This window comes from Corvus brachyrhynchos, unplaced genomic scaffold (assembly GCF_000691975.1).
Source record: "Corvus brachyrhynchos isolate BGI_N302 unplaced genomic scaffold, ASM69197v1 scaffold42, whole genome shotgun sequence".
Taxonomy (NCBI): Eukaryota; Metazoa; Chordata; class Aves; order Passeriformes; family Corvidae; genus Corvus; species Corvus brachyrhynchos.
In genome coordinates, this window is record NW_008237242.1 from 481,080 (window position 1) to 502,651 (window position 21,572).

General features: G+C 37.0%; 1 protein-coding gene across 6 annotated transcripts in view; it reads right to left on the bottom strand.

Moving 5' to 3' along the window:
• The window catches only part of PRLR (prolactin receptor), a 135,660-nt gene that overhangs the window by 112,687 nt on the left and 1,401 nt on the right, over window positions 1–21,572 (bottom strand). For 3 of the 6 annotated variants that reach the window (XM_017730214.1, XM_017730207.1, XM_017730209.1), the window contains one exon: window positions 18,312–20,876. The exons of 2 other annotated variants lie outside the window; for them this stretch is intronic. The gene's annotated coding sequence lies outside the window, so the exon portion shown is untranslated. The remainder of the gene's footprint in view (window positions 1–18,311; window positions 20,877–21,572) is intronic. One more of the 6 variants, XM_017730208.1, reaches the window with a different exon arrangement.

The window sequence follows — 21,572 nt, forward strand, 5'->3', positions numbered from 1 at the left end:
CTGTGCTGGGACCCCAGAGCTGGATGCAGTGCTCCAGGTGGGTCTCAGCAGAGCGGAGCAGAGGGGCACAATCCCCTCCCTCCCCTGCTGCCCATGGGGCTCTGGATGCAGCCCAGGACACGTTTGGCTCTCTGGGCTGTGAGTGGCATGCCTGGGGCATGTCCAGCCTCTCACCTACTAGCACCCCCAAGTCTTTCTGGGCAGGGCTGATCTAGATCTCTAGATCTAGATCCCCATCTTTTCTTAACAATTTAATATTCAAATTTACCTGTCAGTCACCTGGCCGTGTACTGCAGAGGTACTTCCTGCCACTTGAGACTTCTCAAACTGTTCTATCTCCCTGTATACATTCTGAAGAAGTAACACAAAATTTTATGTTTCCTTTCTCTTCACAAAGCAACGTAAAGAAGGTTCAACAGAGCAAGTACTAGGGAATTACTTTCATGTCAGGTTAGTACAACAGAAATGCTTACACTGAAAATATTGTAAGCATCAGCCAACCAAGAATAAAGGCAAGATGATTTCTTACACTTTTCACTTCCTTTCCCTCTTCCCTCTTCCTAGCTACACCTACTTCCACCAGCCAGAAAATCCTAGAATTTTGCAGCAGTTCATTCTGCAGGATAATTCTGATTTTGCATAAGGCTCTAGCACAGTGTATAATCCTCACCCTGCAAAGACTTGAAACAAGATATTCTGGTCTATGATCTGCTTTATATACCCCAGATAATTAATCAAGCAACTATGTTAGTATAGTCTACATTTCAATGTATCTGTTACTGTTGCCCATTTGTAAAAAATGGTAGAGCAGAAAGTTTCATAGTGTGTAACAGAACAGTTCAAACCTTACGGTGCAAAACTTCACCACGCACAAATCAGAATGCAACACAAATGTTTTTATTTCATATATTGTACTTGGTAGACTAGAAGCTAAAATAGTTTCAGCAATCAAATTAGACCTGCCTATGGTATTTATTCAGTAAGAACTTCTTCTTACATCAAAGCAATTCCTATTAAAAAACAAATGCAGAATCATAATCATATAAATCGTCAGCCCAATCTTTGCTGGTTGAGTCTACTATATCATTTTAATGGCAGCTTTTGGATGGTACAACTGCAGCATTTGTAGGAGTAAATGCTCGCTAAAATCATGTTTTTTGAGTTGATATAATTAACATTAAAAGATTATAGATGAAAATTGCCTTTGCTTCTCTTTTCTTGTGTACGAATTTTTTGGCTTCACTAGCTTTTATATGGGTCTTGATGGTGGCTTTGTAACCCCTATAATTGCTGTTTGAATCTTGGTTATTATTTAATTTTGTCTCCTTTTTCATAAGCAGTGCTGAATATTCAACATCTTGTGTTCAAATATGTATGTTGAAACAAAAGACAACACATGGCCCCAATAAACTATTTAATAAGTCTGAAGTAATACACTATGTATATATATATGAAGCAAATGTAATTAAGCAAGAAGGAAAACAATCTTCCAGGAAGAAAGTAGAAGAGATTATCAGGCTATAGTCTTCAGCAAATTACTTTTCCTTCTTTCTTTTATTTTTTCTTCTCTTTTTTTTAAGAGGATCACTAAAAGTTGTGAAAGAAAAAAAAATTCTCTCCCTTTTGTCCATAGTTAAAACTTGACCTAAAATATTTTCAGCCACTGTACCCATAAATCACAATTTTTATATCAGGAAGTAGATGTTGTAGAATTCATTTAGAGTATCACCATAAACTGTAAATATTTTGACAGCTTATCAATATCCTAGTAGATTTTCAATATTTGAGGATGAACATGTATCTTTTAATTATAATTATCAGAAAATGGTATATCTTTATATGCTTTGTCTGCATTAACAAATAATGTGGTGCAATAGAAGAACATCCTTAAAGAAAAAGAGTTTTTGCTCAGTGCCTTTAAGGGCTTTCGTTGAATTCTAGTTCCAGTATGTTTCACATACTTCAGGTCTGAATACAGCACAGAAACTGGGAATACCAGGAGGGAACAGTACTGCTGAATAGTGAGTCTCAGATCATCAGAAGTAACAGGCATACAAATTACACTCATTTAAACGGCACTACAAATACATGTAGGTAAAGGTGGCGTGGCATAGAAAAATGTTTTTTATACATAAAGTCAAAACCATATAAAATATATATCATATAAGATATTAAGAAATCTTCTTTAAAATTTTTGGGTATTTTGCATATTGATTGCATTTTCTTTTCTAGATACATGAAGGGACATTTTTTTGCCATTCTTGTTCATGCAGTGGCAATAGAACAGCTAAATAACCACAGCAAGACTCTCTTCCTTCATTAGCCATATAAAATACACATCAAATTAGTCAACTACTTTGTCAATGTGGTTCAACACCCCCTGAATACCAGGCCATTTCCTCTATATAAACTATGAACTCTGCTTTGGATGAGTGTTTCCATGTCTAAAGAAATTTCTTCCTCCTTTTTTACCTCATCGGAATAGCTACACAGAAGTACAAGATGTTCTGAGGCCATACCCACTATAGGTGCCCTTCTGTCATTTTCCTGCTTTTGTACAGCGCTTCATCTTTTCTTCACAAAAGAAGAATGACACAGACCTCTTTTACAAGGACATCTCAAACCCATACAAGGTGTGAAACGTGCACTTTGTCTTCAAATCTATAAATATTTTCCATGCTTGACAATATGCAAATACTCTCAACATCAAGTGATGCTTAAATACATTTTTAAGGTCTCATAAGAGTACATTGGCTTTATTTCCATGCACACCACTTTTCTTTGTTCTTAGATAAATGTGAGTGTGTAGCACAGAATCAAGAAGCCTTCACACTGGCTTTAACTAACTCATTAAGCACATAACCTTCAGGAAATACTTCTTCAGAAGTCTATAAAAATAAGTAGTCACTTTTAAGTATCTTGGGCTCTTTGCTCTTCTTGGAAGTTCTGAGCTCTCAGCTGCTCTGCAACATACACATGAGCTCTCTTATCTGTTATCATCTTGGATTTTGGTTCAGAAGGCTCTGAAATCTGCTGTAGTTGCAAGTCATTCTGATGTCGTACTACAGTTTTCAAATGCTAAAGCTAAAGATCAAGCAATGAAGAGTCAGAAATAGTAATAAACATATTAAAATATGATCATTTTGAGACCACTGCTTCAAACTGTGTTTTTCTGTGTTAATCTACACAGAAAAACCTCTAAACATGTTCAAACTGAAAATCAGAACTAGGTCCATTAAAAAGAACTCAGAGATTTGAGCTTGAATGATGCCAAGCTTTGTTTAGTTGAGAGAAATGCATTGCTCTGTACAGCTTCCTCTGGAGGTGAAGTGCAGAGGGAGGTGCAGTGCTCTTGTCCCTGGTATCCAGTGAGAGGACATGTGGGAATAGAACCACAGAACTATAGAATGTCTTAGGTTGGAAGGGACCTTAACAATCCCATAGTTCCAAGCATCCTGCCTTGGGCAGGGACACCTTCAACTAGACCAGGTTGTTTGAAGTCCCATCCAGCCTGGACGTGAACACTCACAGTGATGGTGCATCCACAATTTCTCTGAGCTACCTGTTCAGGTACCAGTCTCATAGTAAAGAATATATTCCCAAAATCTAATCCAAACCTACTCTCTATCAATTTGAAGCCACGCCCCCTTGTCCTGCCACTCCATGTTGTCATGGGTAACCCAAAACGTTTTTGTATTCCGTAACTGTCTGTGTCCCAGAAAATCCTTACTGTCTCCTTATGATCCAGTATCGCAGCCAGAACAGGATACTGAGGTGGGGGGAAGGGAAGAGTGGTGTTGCTCAGATCCTTTTTAAGTTGGAGCCTGGAAGCAAGGAGCCCTCTCTTTCATGGAAGCATTTGCAGAAGGTGGAGGCTCCGCTTTGGAGAGGGTTGCTTCAGGTGGTTGGGTTTTTTCTGGGCTTTCACGAGCAAAAACTGTTTTGAAGTGAACTTCGCAAACCCTATGAGCAGCATGGAGCTTGAGCTGGTCCCTGGGGCCAGGTCAGTGCCAACAGGCCAGTTTTAACCCCACACAGTGGCTGGGCAGACAGCAGCACCACCGACACTGGTGGAGTCCTGGATGTGGCAGGAAGAGGCGGTGGGCAGCAGAGCTAACCCCACACAAACCAGCAGGTCTCCATCTGCCACTAGAACTGCTCCATATCTCCTACCTTCTTGTCAGGGTTTGCCACCATAATTTCCCTTTGTCTCCCGGGCTGTGCAAAGGCCGCCATCTTGGGGGACGGTTTGCCGCCATCTTGGGGGGAGAGTTTGCTGCCATCTTTTCCCTTTGTCTCCCCTCACCCAGTTGCCTGTGGCAGACACCAGCCCCGAAAAAGGCATTTCTGGCATTTTGAGTTTCTCTTTGTTCTCAGGGAGTATGTTTTAGAAATTTTGTATCTAGTGATTATTTACTGTTATTTTTTGCCTGTTGCAGTTTCATTTGTTGGCAAACTAATTTTTTCACTTACACCTGCCCGTATTCATTTTCTCCTTATTGGTGGAAAGGGATTGGCTAAACCTGTTGGGGTGGGCAACTCATTTTAGAGTGTTCCCCTTTAAATTGTCTTAAACTAAGACATATGCTTTTGTAAATAGCTGCTCTCCATCTTTCTTGTAGGCTCCCCTCAGGTACTGGAAGGCCACAATTAGGTAGCCCTGAAGCCTTTTGTTCTTCATGCTGAACAATTCCAATTCTCTCAGTCTTTCCTCATAGCAGAGGTGCTCCAGCCCTCTGAACAAATCGATGTGCCTCCTCTGGACTCACCCCAGCAGGTCCCTGTCCTTCCTGTGCTGGGACCCCAGAGCTGGATGCAGTGCTCCAGGTGGGTCTCAGCAGAGCGGAGCAGAGGGGCACAATCCCCTCCCTCCCCTGCTGCCCATGGGGCTCTGGATGCAGCCCAGGACACGTTTGGCTCTCTGGGCTGTGAGTGGCATGCCTGGGGCATGTCCAGCCTCTCACCTACTAGCACCTCCAAGTCTTTCTAGGCAGGGCTGCTCTTGGGTCTGTTCATCCGCAAACTGGGTTGATTGCAGGGGTTGCGTCAATTCAGATGTAGCACCAGCACTTGGTCTAGTTAAACCTCATGAGATTCCCATAAGCCCACTCTTCCAGCTTGTTCAGGTCCCTCTGGATGGCATCCTGTCCTTCAAGTGTGTCAAACACATCTCTCAGCTTGGTGTCACCTGCAAACTTGCTGAGGGTTCACTGGATCCCTTTGTCTATGTCATTAATGAAGATATCAAATTACCCTTGTCCCAGCATGGACCCCTGAGGGACAGCAGTTGTCACTGATGTCCATTAGTTGACCACTGGATATGGCCGTCAAACCCATTCCTTACCTACAAAACAGTCCACTCATCAAACCCATGTCTCTCCAATTTCAAGAGAAGGATGTGTGGTGGATCATATCAAAGGCTTTACAGAAGGCCAGATAAATGAAATCTGTAACCCACTCCTCATCCACTGATGTGGTCACTCCATCATGGAAAGTCAACAGTTTGGTTACGCAGGACTTCCCTTGGTGGAGCTGTGCAGGTTGTCCCGAATAGAGCTCCAAATGCCTCAGCACAGTTTCTAGGAGAATCTGTTCCCTGATCTTCCCAGGGACAGAGGTGAGGCTGACAGGTTAGTAGTTTCCAGGGCTGTTCTTTCTTCTCTTTTTAAAAATGGGTACATTTCCCTTTTTCCAGTTGCCTAGAACATCAACTGACTGCCATAAGCTTTCAAATATCATGGAGAGCAGCTTAGGAACTTCATCAGTCAATACCTTCAGGACTCTGGGACGCATATCATCAGGTCCAATGGACTACGAAGACTTCACTTGTGTCCAGTGGGATACCCAGCCTTCTTTTCATCCCTTCATCTCTTTTCAATCTTCTCCCATGACCAGCACAAAAATAATGTGAGAATCTTGTTCATCTTGATGAACTTAAGCCTTGGAACTGAACTCTGAATGAGATGCTGGGTTATACATTCTTCGAATAAAATAGTAATGAAGGACTGAGAAAGGATGAAAAATTATATATTGTAGTAGGGAAGAAATACAAGCTGTAATATCAACACACTTTTTATGGTTTATGAGTGAGAGTCTTCAAAGAACACAGAAGCTAGAAAGAGAAGTTCAAATGAGAATTAAAGAAATCACTGCTAGGCAATACGGCCTGATAATTTAACTCTCCTTTAGTCTCCTTCTTCCAACACATTTTATTGTGGGTTCTGGGATCTTAGTATGAATATTGAGGTCTCTAAAAAAAACCAAAACTGTGAGTGTATCTACAGAACACTTCATGCCCAATTTGAAAGCAATCTTAGCTTTGCTGACAATTTTTATTAATAATTTTTGGCAACTTCCACATTCTGTTCAATTTTACTTCTCTAATAGAATTCATAACCTGACATATGGAATGTACACAACTGCTGATCAAACAGCAGCCTTGTTGTTACTATCTGGAGGCTGGGAAAAGATGAGAGAGAGTAAAATTGTGTTTGAAAGGAGCAGTTCAGGGATCATGGAGGGCATAACCAGTCTGTAGGTTCATGTTTACTAATATTTGCTAATTGTATAATTGTAAACAAATAAAGTAAATTCTAGCAGGAAGTACACAATATACTGACATGTTTATCATACATAAAAACAATTAATCCATTTTTCTTCTAATCATAGTATTTCAGATTTTTACTGACTGAAAAAAAAATCATATTATAAAGTAAACTGTTTACTATGAAATGGCATACATTATACCTTCCATAATTTAAATATTAGTGAAGCTGTGTTCATCCATTTAATATTCCTAACATCATTTCACTGATGTGTGGAAAGGAATAGTAAGTGCTTGCAGTTTTAACTTCCCTTGTCAATCAGGCCAAGGTCAGGGACCTATATACTCATGAAATTAAACAGATGAGGGAGCAAGGGGAAGAGAAATAGTTACAATTTTAATTCCAAGAAGTGATGAGAGCAACGCTTTTTTTTCTGAGAAATTCTTGTAATTACTTTGCTTTTGACAGAAGACCAATTTCCTTACTGAAGATAGTGTACAATTTTTGTGAGAGATGGACAAATTGAATATGCTGGCAGACTGTCTGAATTTTGCTTTCTGAAGTGCTTTTGAAGAGAAATGATGGCTTTTTCATTATGGCAATGACATAGAGGTTTTTTTGAGTATGTGTAATTACAGAAATTCAAGGGCTATGGCATTGCAATTATACATCTATTTATACTGAAAATTCTTCTAATTTGATTTTTTTTTCTATTTCTGTCATGATCAAATGTCTTGTTTTGATGTTTTCTCCTGCTATTAAACAGACCAAAAATACAACCAAAACTCCTTCTCTGAATGCCCTTTCCTTTGCACTGAATAAAAAAAGCAAATCAAAATAATTTCCAGGAGGCTATAGCCAAAGAGTGCAACATAAAAATAAACTTCATGCTTGAATGTGATGGAAAAGGAGAGTTTCATGCATCCAGAACCAGGCTAAAATCTAAGTTGTCTTTCCAAGATATTCTGAGTTTGAAACAACAAAACAGTAACTGTGCAGTTCATCATTACTTCAAATCTGAAGTACTGTCAAGCATGCAAAAGAAGACTGAGAATGAAAACCACTGTAGCATTTAATGCAAATAATCTCACAGTCTCAATTAAAATGGCTTCTACAATACCTAGAAAATTAGAAAAGGTTTAAAGTAGGAAATTAATATTTAAGAAACAAAACAAAAAATCCTGCAATTTCCTCTAACTTTTTGTACAGACCTTCTATTATTTAATACTGGAAATCCTATTATTTCATAACCTTCTCAGTCTCTTGAAAGTGTAGAACAGTGACTCAAGATATCAGGAAAGTGTAGAATCATGTATGATCTATTGCATAAGTGCATTTCTTAGCGGATCTCAAAAATAATTTGTCCCTACTACTATGCATGATGAAAATTTCAGCCTCCTCCCATAAAACATATATTAGTCCATAAACATTTCATATTCATACCTATGTGGTTCTCCACTTAGACTCTGGAATTCAGATTTGATTGCTTTTCTTTAACTTCTGTATTTCCCTTTTTTCCTAATCTCATAGTGATCAAGTAAAATTTTTTTAGGCATACTCAATTTTAAGACAGTAATGTTATAAAGTTTATATTGTACTGGTGGAAATGAAAGGCAAGTAAAGAAGTTAAGAAATTACTTACTTGTATTGTTTTGCAGATATGTGAGGATTTGGTTGATTAAGAATAGAGTTGCACTTAAACCTGGTATGGTAACTCAAAAAGTACTACCAAAGGTAGGAAAACACATACAAAGCACAGTACAAGAAATAAAATGGGGGAACCAAAATGGCTGGGTTTAAATTGCTTTAATAACATTGTAAACACATAAAAACACAGTGAAAGAAAATAATAAATTAAAAGCTTATTGTGCTCAGTACACAAAACATCGGAAAAACTGTTCACTGCAACAGAGGAGTAGTGTTAAACACTAAAATACCTGAATCAAATCAGATAAATGAGTTCTCAGGATTAATAAGGAAAATAGGATCAGTGTGGATTGGGATTTCTCACCTAAGTAGGAAAGCACAGGATTTTTAAGACTGTAATACTGACAGGGGGACTAGGATGATGACAGTGCCTGTGACATACTATGAGAGACCAAGAAACCTAGGAGCAAGAAGCAAACAATAATGTAAACCAGGTAAATTACACAGGGGTGCATTGCTGAGGTAAAAGTTTACAATATTATAATGGATTATTTCCGTGAATCCAGTCAGTAAACCCACAAGAGGTGAAAAAGGTCCTCAGTTAGTTCTCAGCAAAGGACAGGACATCATTTATGTCCAAATTTATATTATTAAGGAACTAATCTGCAACTGTATCCATCATATTCTTTACTTCATGTCCAACACAAAAAAAAAAATTCATATATCCACCAATCCAGGGTTTACTTTCAAGAAAAAAATTAAATGAGTGACCTTGTTAAAAAGTATTGACTTGTAAGTGTCATGAAGAGTTTTCAGTGGCACCATGAGAGGCTGTCAGAAAAAAAACCAAACCAGAAAGAGCTTTCCTTACAGAGGATGTATTGGAAAACCTGTTTCAAATGCACATAACAGTACAAGATCTGGAACAGAATAATAAAATGAACTATTGCAAATTGTCAAAACTAAATGAAAAGGACTCAGTAGTGTTGAAGGGACATGACTCCAAAGTCACTAAATTATTAGTGTTGATATGCAACCCATCTTATTTACAGCATTTTCCAAAGCACTTTGCTAGTGTACATGCCTAGGTTCACCTCCTTTAGCCCTGAATGTAAGATAAGCACTAGTTCTCTTTCCTACTCATTTGCAGCCTGACAACATTGTAAATTAGTTCGGTTCACCGTGGGAAAAGCTGCAGAACAGAACAGCCACGGCAATGCAAGATAAGTGAATATTAAATGCCAACTAAGCAGACAATTTATTAAATCAATTTCTGCAGTATCTTAGAAAAATAACAAATCATACACAAAAGAAACACTGAATCAATGTTATCCTGATGTTCTCTCATTCTCTCACAGCTACTGCTTTTGCTGCTGGTTCAGGCTGACTTAATGCACTCTTTGAACTTAAAGGTTATTTCCAACGAAAATGAGTCCATGAGTCTGTATCTACAACACTGTGCCCCTAGCTTAACTATTAGAATCAATTCAATAGCAATGTATTTTGTTTTGGCATCAATAACAACATTTGACTTGTATCACCCTTCCCTAGATTTCTGAGAGGGACAGTTTAACAAGTAACTTATACATGTGAAGTAATCCACAGAATGGAACACAAGGAATTTAAGAGAGATAAGAAAGATAAAGAATAAAAGAAAATACAAGTATTTTTTAATCGTGGAAAAGAATGGAAAAACTATGATAAATATAGTTGGACAAAGAATACAGAATTATTCTTTAAAGAAGCCATCAAGAAGCCACAATAATAAATAACTAATAATATATTTTCAAAAAGTTATGATTCTACTAAATACAGGTTTTTCATACCTGAGAAAGCCAACTATTCTATATTTAAATATCTTCCAAAAATAGACATACTTTTTGTAAGGTTTTATTTTTCTTTTTTAAAACCCAACAGGGTAATTGGCTGCATTGTTTCAAAGTGACTTATGATGATTTTAAGCAGATGAAAATTCAGACTTATAAATTTACACTATCTTCTAATAATACTCCAAGTTAGAAAAAAATGAATGAAAGTTTTAATCATATCCTCTCAAGACCCAGAGAGTTGTTAAAAAAGACCACAAACCTGAGGGCTTACCAACTCAACTTCTTCAGCAAAAGTAAAATTCATCGTGTATTTAAATAATACTGCATACAAGTTGGTTATATTAGACTCTATGAAAACTTAAAATTATCAGTAAAGACTGCAATTATAAAGGGTAAGCAAATCAGTATGATCAGTAGATGGTTTATGCTTAGGAAAATCCCCAAATCCTAAGGAACAAATTTCATGGGGGCACAGGAACCATTGGAGAGTCCTAAGAACAGGAATCAGTCTTGAATATCTTGATGGGCTGGATGGTTGAACTCAATGAGTTGTAGTCAATAGCTTGATGTCCAAGTAAGGGACACCACCAGCAGCAAGTGGTGTCCCTCAGGGCTCAGTGCTGGGACCAGCACTGTTCAGCATCTTTGCTGGTGACATGGACAGGGGGATTGAGGGCACCCTCACTGATGACACTGAGCTGTGTGGTGTGGTCACCACACTGGAGGGAAGGGATGGCATCCAGAGGGACTGGACATGTACATGACAGTCTTGAGAGGTAGGTCTGTGTGAACCTTGTGAAGTTCAACAAGGTCAAGTGCAAGGTCCTGCACCTGGGTCATGGCGATCCCAAGCACAAGTACAGGCCGGGACGAGAAAGGATTGAGAGCAGACCTAGGGATAAGGGCTCGGGGCTATAAGTGGATGAGGAGTTCAACATGACCTAGTGACATGTGCTTGCAAGCCCAGAAACTCAGTTGTGTCCTGGGCTGCATCCAAAGAATGATGTGACCAGCAGATCAAAGGAAGTGGTTCTCTTCCTCTACTCTGGTCTTGTGAGACTCCACCTGGAGTGGTGCATCCAGCTCTGGGGCCGCCAACATAAGGACACAGACCTGTTGGAGCCAAGCTGAGAGAGTTGGGTATATTCAGCCTGGAGAGGAGTAGGGTCTGGGGAGACCTTAGAGCAGGCTTCCAATACATAATATGTGGAAAGATGGAGAAGAACTTTTTACATGGGCGTATAGTGACAGGACGTGGCAGAGTGTCATTAAACTGACAGAGTGTAAGTTTATATTACACATTAGGGTGAAATTCTTTACTGGGAGTGTCATGAGGCATTGGAACAGGTTGCCCAGGGAAGCTGTGGACGCCCTGTTCCTGAAGCTGTTCAAGGCCAGACTGGAAGAGACTTTGAGAAATCTGGTCTAGTGAAAAGTGTCCCTGCCCATGACAAGGGGGTTGGAACTAGGTGATATTTAAGGTCCCTTCCAAACCAAACTATTCTATGATTCTGTGATAATAAGGTGGACCAGATGATCATTGTAGGTCCCTTCCAACTGAGCTACTCAATCCAAGAATTGCAGAACTTGAAACACAGTTCTGTTTACATTTTTGATCATGTACTGGCAAATATTCACAGGCCATTAGAGTCCTACCCAATTCCTTTCATGAAGATAGTGTATAGGAGGTATCTACTGCAGACATGCCAAGGAAAAGAAAATTTAGAGGGAATTTTTACCTGAAATGAAGTAATCAAAGACATTAACGCAGCTGTATGGGAAAGCCAAGTTGAATACTACTATGAAAAAAATAAAATTGTAGCATTGTAAAACAGATTAGAATATTTATTTTTAAAAATCCTGCCAGACCTGTTTCTGGAGTTGTCAAAATGCCAGTGAATAAATGGGAAATTTAAACAGAACCTTGTTAAGAAAATGTAATGCAGCAGTCATGTACACATGCCAGATTATATTAAAGGTTTATGTGTGGTTCACATGGTCAGTAAAACAGAAACTTATGTATCTAATACCTGTTGTTCCTGCAGACCCAATACCTGTTATAACCAGTCTAAGTTTCTGCCTTATCCAAAACTGAAGTCTGATATTTGAAAGGAGTTTTAAAGGAAAAAGCATATGTTTGACTTGTAGAAGTAGGGTAAGTATCACTTTTGTCTAGTACCGTGTAAAATATGCAAGAAATTAGGTTTTTTCTGCTGGGTTCTACTGAAGCTTGTATATTATATTTTTAGAAGATTTAAAAGATACATAAGCTGAAAATTCTTGGATGAAGTTCCAGGGTGACATTTACCCTGTGCAAAATGAATGTGCCCTGCTAGACAGTGTGGGACCTATAAACTACACCTAATATCATAGGCTAAGGAATTCAATAGGCTTGAAACCCAAGATCCTGAACACTTAAGAACATATCAGACACCTGATAAAAGCGACGACTGGATGAAAAGTATCTGCTTGCCTAACTGTGATTCTGGTTGTCCAAACACCATATCGCTCTGTTAAACAGGGTGTTTGTAACCTCAACTCTTAGAAGTTCTATTATTTCAAATGACTACTGAGATAACAGCAGGAAACTCTAGTCCAATCTCCATAAGCAGCAGCGTATAAGACATGCAAGTTGACTGTGGTTTGTATCTGAGCTCTGCTCTATAACCAAGAGAACATGCATAGATTTCATTTCCACTTTGAAAATCACATTAGCAAATACAATTTTCTTGGTACCTACAAACTCAGTGAACACTGAAAGAAAAAAACCCAAGTAGTTGTACCTATAATGAAGATGAAATCAAATGGATGTACTAAGAAAGAAACCTACTAACAAAAAAATCCCTCTCTTTTATACAGATGCTCTAAGAATAGAATGTTGGACAGTATTATCAGTGTTCATATGGACTACAGAAATCAAAGCCGTATCTATATATTAGTATTACTGATTTTAGTTTAAAACATACTCTATCAAAAAAGAAAAAAACCACAGGAAATAACAGAAGGAATTCAGACAGGAATTTTAATATAACGTTAAAAATACAAGGAAAGATGTAAGAAAAAAAACAAACAACCCATACAAAAGAGAAAAAAGACCTGGACTGTGTAACTTAGAAAGGAGATAACAGTGTGGGCTTATAAAACAACAAATGATGCAATGAAAATATACTGGGCTTCTATGACTCAGAAACTGTAAATACCAAAGTGCAGAAAGAAATGCTAAAAGGCAGCATTGCAGTGCTTGTCTTGTTTGCTATCAGAGGCTGAACATGGAGCTTTTCAGACATCTCATATCAGAACTCTTACAACTGTTATCTAACCTATGTATCAGGACATGTAATTAACATCACTCAATAGCCCAAAAGTTTCTTTATGATATATCCAACGTTCTCACTATGTTCTTGACAGACAATCATATCCCCTCCCTAAAATTTTGTCCTGAATTTTACCCAATTTCTTTGTTGTACTTGGTCAGGCAATATCCATCAAATACTGACTATTCAGAAGACAGTCAGCTACTTGTGTCACTGTCAATTTGTGGGCCTCTCTGGTTTTTTTCCTTCTATTTGTCATACTGTTCTCCTTTACTCAAGAAAACTGAGAAGTAACTCACCATTTCTTCATTTTCTCCATTTTACTCAACTGAGCAGTCTTTGCATATAAATCAAGCCTCACAAGCAGCAAGAATCTAACATGAAATTTTCTTTATTAAGATGATTATTCTGTAAATGCAATATTCTTTCCTTTTTCTCTGTAGAATGGGTTATGAACTTCAACCACAGGCTGAATATAGGAAAAATGAACAGCTGTGATCCACTGCAGCCACTTCCGTGTTTTCGTGCCTGAGAGGACTTAAATACCTTTTCCTAAGGAAGCAGAACAGTTTTATGTTAGCAACCATGTGCCTTAATATAAATCCTAAGCAACAAGCACTGAAATAATCACTTTCTTGGATGTGGGCCTGTTAATACCCTTAAAAAACAGAACTGTTAAGCTAAATGATCCTCTGTGTGTTTTTCTTAGACTGAAGCAGGCTGAATATTATTGCTTCCGAAGAATGTAATATCTCTCAGAGATATTTACACCAGCATTTACTCAAGTTTTACCTAAATTGCAGACTCAAAATGGGGACAACAAAGAATGTTAGCAAAGCAGTTGAATTTTTCTTGATTTTCCTATTTTCTGGACTTGATTCTATCACTTCTGAAACATTAAACTGAAACACTGGTGCTTCAAATAAAAGTAATAGTGGAAAACATGCATGTTTTATATTGTTTTAATAAATAATCTGCAAATGTGCACAACACTTACCAAGAGATCAAAAAGCCCAAGAAGCATTGAGGCTTCCCCAAACTTTCCCTTTTTAAACAGTTTGAAAATGAAATTACAGGGTAGCATGCCACATATTGCTGTCAAGTATTACACAGTTTTCACAGGTAATTAAGCCAAACGACTTTGATTCTGAAATGAAACACCTTCCCTTTTACAGAGAGAGGACAGCTGTGAAAGCCACACTTCACTTTCCTTCAGTGCAGAGCTATGACTTCACTGTTCTGTACCTCTGCAGCAGCCTCCTTGCTCTCTGAGTTAGGATGTGGACAGGCATGAGAGGAGGCATTTAGCTACTACTCCCTACTTGAATTCATTTGTTGTCTCCTGAAAGATGAAGTGAGCCATAAGGGAGCACCCTTAAGCACTGTCTAGCTTGCATGCTGCTTGTTGGATCACAGTAAGCCTCAAGGCGGCATGATTAACTACTGCTGCTGTCAAATAGTTTGATTTTAAGGAGGATATAAAGTCAAACATAGTGATAACAGCCTTATAACTGAAGTTTTGGGTTGATCCTCTCTCTAAGTTTAAACTGGTTTGCAAACAGAAAATCAATGTGTAAAACACACACACACACAAAAACACACCCACAGTGAGTTGTTTGTAAAGAATATCCATAGATCTAAAGCCTACCACTACCTATTTTTCTATTTGTTTGATTATTTTTGTACACAAAACACAAGTAAAATAAATACTAATGGAGCAAATGATAAAACATGCAGTCAAGTACGCAGACGAATATGAATATGCTGATATAAGCATTTTGCATCATCTTCCATATAAAAAAGATAGGGCAAGGAATTTGCAAAAGCATGAGATACTCCTGGTTAGTTGTTAGTGTCTTTGATTTCTGTTAGGATTATCTATCTATTGCTACTTATTATTGCAGTGACACAAAGACAGCTACTACAAATACATTCAGTTGTTCACAGATAGCTGCTGTGGCTGGCAGTCTTTCACTTGAAACTGATAGACAACAGCATATTGTTATATGTCCTTCTTTTAAGAAACCACACATTACTTAATTAATATACCCACCATAGCATCTGTATTTCATAACTTGAATAAGTGTGTTCCAAGGCTGAGTGTTTCACTCATACAAACCTATTCAGAAGGTGATTTATGGCTACTAAGTTACCTTCATGAGAAATTTAACTCTTAAACATGTACATCAGAAGTCTAAAAGTAAATTAGAAAACAATAAGCATAGGAAAAAAACCCATCCAACCTACAGATTTGTATACTTGTGTTATGTATAGTGCACCAAATTCAACATATTACAATGCAGTGCAGAAATAATGAATGCAGTCTATTCCTATAAACACACAATCTCATAAAAATCATGGAATTAATGTTCCGTAATCTTTGGAGATATAATTCACAAGAATTAGATTTGAGGAGATCTTTGGACTAAATCAGAGCTTGGACATTATGCTTTTCTTTATTTCAATTAAACCTACAGTTCTCTGTTCAGTCTTTTGAAAACAGCAACCTAAACACCTGAGGTCTTCCATAACCTCATTTTTCTCTGGGGTTGTGTTGTCAATATATGACAAATGTGAATATTTTGATTTTGTAAACTGTTCTTGTATTTTACAGCACTGTCCGTAGCCATATAAGATAAAAGAGGAAGAAAAATCAGACATGAGTAGAGTACTGTAAGTCTAGTTCTGGTTTCCTCCATATTGATATTACAGAATTAAGCTGACTTCACCATAACATTTTTCCAATGACTAGTTCTGAATTCATGTCTGAATTTGATCCAAAAAATTAAATGTCCATGGTACATGGTATTTTGAATAGATGGACCAAAGTTACACCAGTAATTTAAAATTACAGAGAAAACTGTATTTGCCAGCATTTCACATGGAAGAACAGATATCTGCTAAACAAGTTGGAACACCTGGACACATGGCCTTGGGCCATGCACAGATGGCCTGCTGTAAATCGACAGCTTCAGAAATATCTTAGACCTGTTATGCACTCATGGATCAGTTGCACAGCACATGCACAGGGAGGATGACATGTCCTGGATTCACCTAATGCACTCCATGAGCTGGGAAAGGCTGATCTGCCTCTTTGTCCACAAACAAAACAACTGGAGAGACTGCTGCTGCTATCACTATTGTTCAGGATTGCAGATTATCCCAGAAACCAGCAGGGTAGTAGACAACTTGCAGTAATTTACTGGAACACTGTTGAACTAGTTAGTTGGTTTAAAGAAAAGAAAAAGAAAAAGTTGGATTCTACTTATTGTTTTCTAATTTAGTCATTACTGGTCAAGGTCATTCATATTAGTGAGCTCTAATACAGGGTGGACCAAGAGAAAATAAGGACAGATTTATTTGTACAAAATTAGAAAAAAAATGCAAGAAGGGAAAAAAGTCTGAGATGTAGATAATACGTTAAGAAAAGTATGCAGTTCTGTACTTAATTTGAAAACTAAAAGTAAAAAATTAATAATAAAAGAGGAAGCAGGAAGGAGAAAGGTACAACATGTTTCCTAATCCTTTAACTTTGCAAATTAATGTTCTGTTTTTCATCACAGTGCATTTTTCTTCCAAAAAATAAGCTGCAGTCTAAGTCAACTGCTGCATGTATTCTAAAAACTTTGATGTTGTTCTGTTCTTAAATATGTAAGCATTAAATATTTAAAGTATTGAATATGGTCTCATCTCTAACTTTTCTACAGCTCATTTTACATAGTTAAGAAGGCTGATATCATATTGAACTCACAGCAGTGGCCAAATCTTCACTGTCCTCTTGCTTAATTTATTCCCCTGATGTTCTGATAGAAATACCTTATCAGGAAAGTGGCTGCTCTCAGAAATGAGGCAATAAAATCAGGGCAATTTCAAGTTTTCTATAATGGCTTTAAACATGATGCAAAATGCCTGAACTTGCTTTGATAATACAATTATTTTGATAATACACTTGCTTTCTTATACACAGAAATTTTCTGTAACTTTGATGAAATGGTAAAGACAATCATTCTGAGCCAAACACCCAGGTATTTTAAATAATCAGATATTAAAAAGAATGAAATATAGGACCACTGAGAAAAAGGACTGGGATGGCAGAAAGGAATAATCAAAATCAACAGAATCCACTGTCTTTGGCCAGAGGTTTAGATTAACCTGAAGGAAAAAAACAAATCACTAAGAAAGAAAATATATCACAAGGTAATGTTAGAAGTCAAGCCATTATCATATCAGACATCTCATTTCACACTTTGCCTCAGATGCTCCCTTCTCAGCACAAGACATGGGACAGTATCACTAATGAAAAAGATTCATATGGCATTTTCTGCCAGATGAACTAACACTGAATTTAATTTTTTTTTTATAATGGACATGTAACACAAGAGATACTTGAAAAGAAAATACAATGGTTGATAAATGCAGATTAATAATTAAAACTTAGGGCTAATTAAGAAAGACATTAAATCATGTTTGATATTACACAACAATACAAGAAAGAAAAGCACAATAAACTCCAGAGACTCTGCCAAAGCATGTAAAATGGAGTTGCTCCTTCACTCATTCGTATTTTTTATGAAAATTCAGCTAATGTGTAACATTCTATTTTGCATTAGAAACAAACACCAAAAATAATTTAACACTTACACAGAAATGTTTAACTTCTTTTAATACAAAAAAACTGGGATTAAATAATACATTTATATTGGAGTGTGAGTTTACTTTAGTGACACATGCATCAATATTTACTACTAAAGAAGAACACTGTGCTGAAAACTGTTGGCAACTACTCTGCATCCCAGAGTGCTATAAACTTTGTTTCTTATCACTGCGACTTTAATTTACTTTTATATTGGTATATTTTTGTGTGAATTTTCAACAAAGATGAGACTCCAGAGTTCATCATATTTCAGTTATCTCATCCACATTCATAGCTCACATGAAAACTTTTCTATCATTTAGTTTATAAAGATTTTACTTACACAAACGGAGTCTTTTAATCCATCTAACTGAGAAATGCTTTCACCTCTTAGAATACTCCAAGACTGATACTTATATCAGGCATACTGCAGGTATGCTTTTACTTGTGTATATCTCTCTCACTCCTGAGGGACACTTGCAAAGTGAAGAACTGACAGATCTTGATCCTGATAAGGTCACAGGGACTTAGCTATATTATAGCTTTGCTTAATCCTCATTGGTTTTGCCTACAGCACAAGGCTGTTTCCCTGACAACACAACAGCAGTTACCACAGTATCCAGAAACGCATATGATGTCCAGGTTTAAGGTATATCTCACCTGAAAATAGATTATTTAATGCTATTTTCTATAGGTCATTGTAAGGAAAAGAATAAAAGCTGTGAAGATCTTCTTGTATGCTCTTAATTCTACTGAGCTTGTTACTATTACTTACTTCAAGGACATTCCCTAAGCAGGTTGAACACTTCTGAAACTCAGTTCTTGAATTAATGAGCACATGGACCAAAAGTCACAGTAAGAAGCCATGGAATGTAAGGGAATTACTGAATGTTTGCATAAATTCCTACCAAGTGGGAAATACAAAATGAGAGAAAGCAAAAAAAACACCACTTGAAAATTTAAAAAGTGGACAATAATGGCTAGCGTAGAAAGGGAGGCATTTGGGGTCTAAAGTGAGAAGTTTGGGAACAAGTTTAAAGGTAGATATAGAAATGAGATGGTGAGAAACTACACACTGCAGCAATATTTTACATAAATATATACAGAAGACAGCTATGTTTTTCAGTTCAAAAGAAGGATTTTACAATAATTAAGATAAAGGGTGAAACAAAAGAAAAGAAACATATCAGATCTGTAGCTGAACAAGGAAGCTGTGATTCTAGAAACATTCTTCAGTAACTAATAGAAAAAAAAACCAAAACAACTGAAACTCTAAGTCCAGCCAGATAAGTTCTTGTACTTCACCAAAAGCATGCAGTACTACAACACATAGAATAGATCTTGTATCAAATTACTTCATTGGTTTAAATTTGTTCAAACAATGTTGACAGGGTAACTTTCTAGTGGCAGATTATTTACCTGGCCACATATAAACTAATTTAATGTTAATAAAATACTGTTTAAAATCCTTTCTTGTGTGCACTGGCTAATGTAACAGAAATGCACTATGTGATCATGTGTGTTCTAACCCAACTTGCACCAGGTAAATTCAGTACTAATAACTGTAACTTTATGTAAGAAATGCTCACTGAGAGGTGTCTGAGTGATTTTAGTTGAGATGAAGTGAGATTGAAGAAAAGGAAAGCAGCAGATAGTAGCTTGACCTCGTGGTTAATGGAGGAATGTCTGAGCCTGAGTCAGGCATTGCAATGGACTTTCCAGTAAAAAACAATTAGAAGACAAGCATTTAATCAATTGACAAGACAGTAGTTTGTTTCTAAGCAACACAGGTCACCAAGAATACATCACTCCACTCATATAATTGTTTTCCTATTGAATATGGTTATACATCAGTTTTCAATTTTCCTTTTCAAATACCTCAAGTGCACAAGCTTAGATGACAAAAAAGATCAGGTTAGCACAACTATGAAGACAATTTCCCGTGACACTGACCTTCCATCTTCAGGAACAGTGGCTTAAAATGTAAAGAAAATTATTGTGGGATTTGGGGGGTCTTTTTGGCTTTGCTTAGTTTGGTTTTTAAACTCCCAACAAACAATGATGAAGAGTTCATCTGACTGGCCCACATTGGTCAATTTAGCCCTGGGAAGTTGGAAAAACTATAAATTCTATTACTTTCAGAAAAAAAGTAGAATGTATAGTTTGACTTATTTTCCTACAGACTACATCCTAAATAAATAAATAAATAAATAAATAATAAAGTAAACCAGATTGAAAGAATGCAATAAGGGAGACAGCATCAATTTCCTTATATGCTAAGATAGTACAGTGATCAGCAAGATGTAGTAGGTGTAGTAGCACAACCACAGTTAAAAAAAGTAAGAGCATTTGTTGTATACTCTTTGTACTTTAGTCTCCTCATGGTTTGTGTTGTTGAGTAAACTTGTGAAAAGTTATTTTTAATAAAATAATGCTTATGCAAAATTGTTAGTAATTATTTGCTCATTTCAGTTCTGAGAAAGCTGTTATTTACACAGGTGACTGAACCACACAAAATGTGCACATTGAAAATACATTGAAAAGAAACTAAGGGGCTTTTGGAAAATGACAGACTGTTTAAATTATTTTTTAAAAGAGTGTTCAGTCTATAAAGACTACGAGCATCTTGCATTATCAATGCTCTGTGAAATCACTGTTATAAAATATTTTACACATTTTAAAAATAATGTTAATGCACAACCAAACCATTAATTAGACATTTTAAACCTTAATGATGAAGGAGTTTAATCTAGGAGTTAGACTTTTATAGGAAATACAACCACATTTAGAAGGACAGCTGATGTTATTAGACAAAGCACTTACAGCAAACCCCCAGCATTAATTCTTAGCAACTTTGAAACAAGTGACAGTTGCAAACACAGTTGTGCTGACATCATGTATTTTACATCTGTATAAAAGAAAAGAATAGGACTATAGTTAGGAAAGGAAGCTAATTTTCACAACTACCTTAAAATTTAATTAATTACTTAATTTTTGTAAGTACCTTTTCAGCTGCAAAACAAAGAAAGAAATAACTACAAATGCTTAGAAAACAATAATGACTGATGTGACAAATCTAAACTTAAAATTCTTTTAAAAGAATTACTAGTGAATAAACAACAAAGATTTCAAGTTCATTCCTTTTGGAGGAATACTGGGCAAGATAAAATCAAAGTTAAAAGGACATAGGGCTTTCTGCAACAGAAGAAGGAATAAGAAATAGGAAAAGACACTGATCAAAAAGAACACAAGCACACTCAAGGTTAGTTCATGACTAAAATCAAGATTCTCACATGGTAGTTCATGTTTACACCCACTCTAGAGGAACCCTGCGTCCTTATGTTCCTACAAGTCATGTAAGAATGAAGATAGAAATTATGTTAAAATATATTTGTACTAATGTATGGAAAACAAACCAAAGCTACACTAAAAATCAGGTTCCAAATAAAATAACATATTGATCACAACTGATATTTCATTACACGTTGGGTCTCCTCCCCCTGCCATGTGGTCCTGGGAGAGGGGCCCTGGGGGGAGGCACGGGGTTTCCCTGCCCCTGGTCAGCCTCGTTCCCCACTGGTTGTTTTGTGTTCCCCTGCGCGGG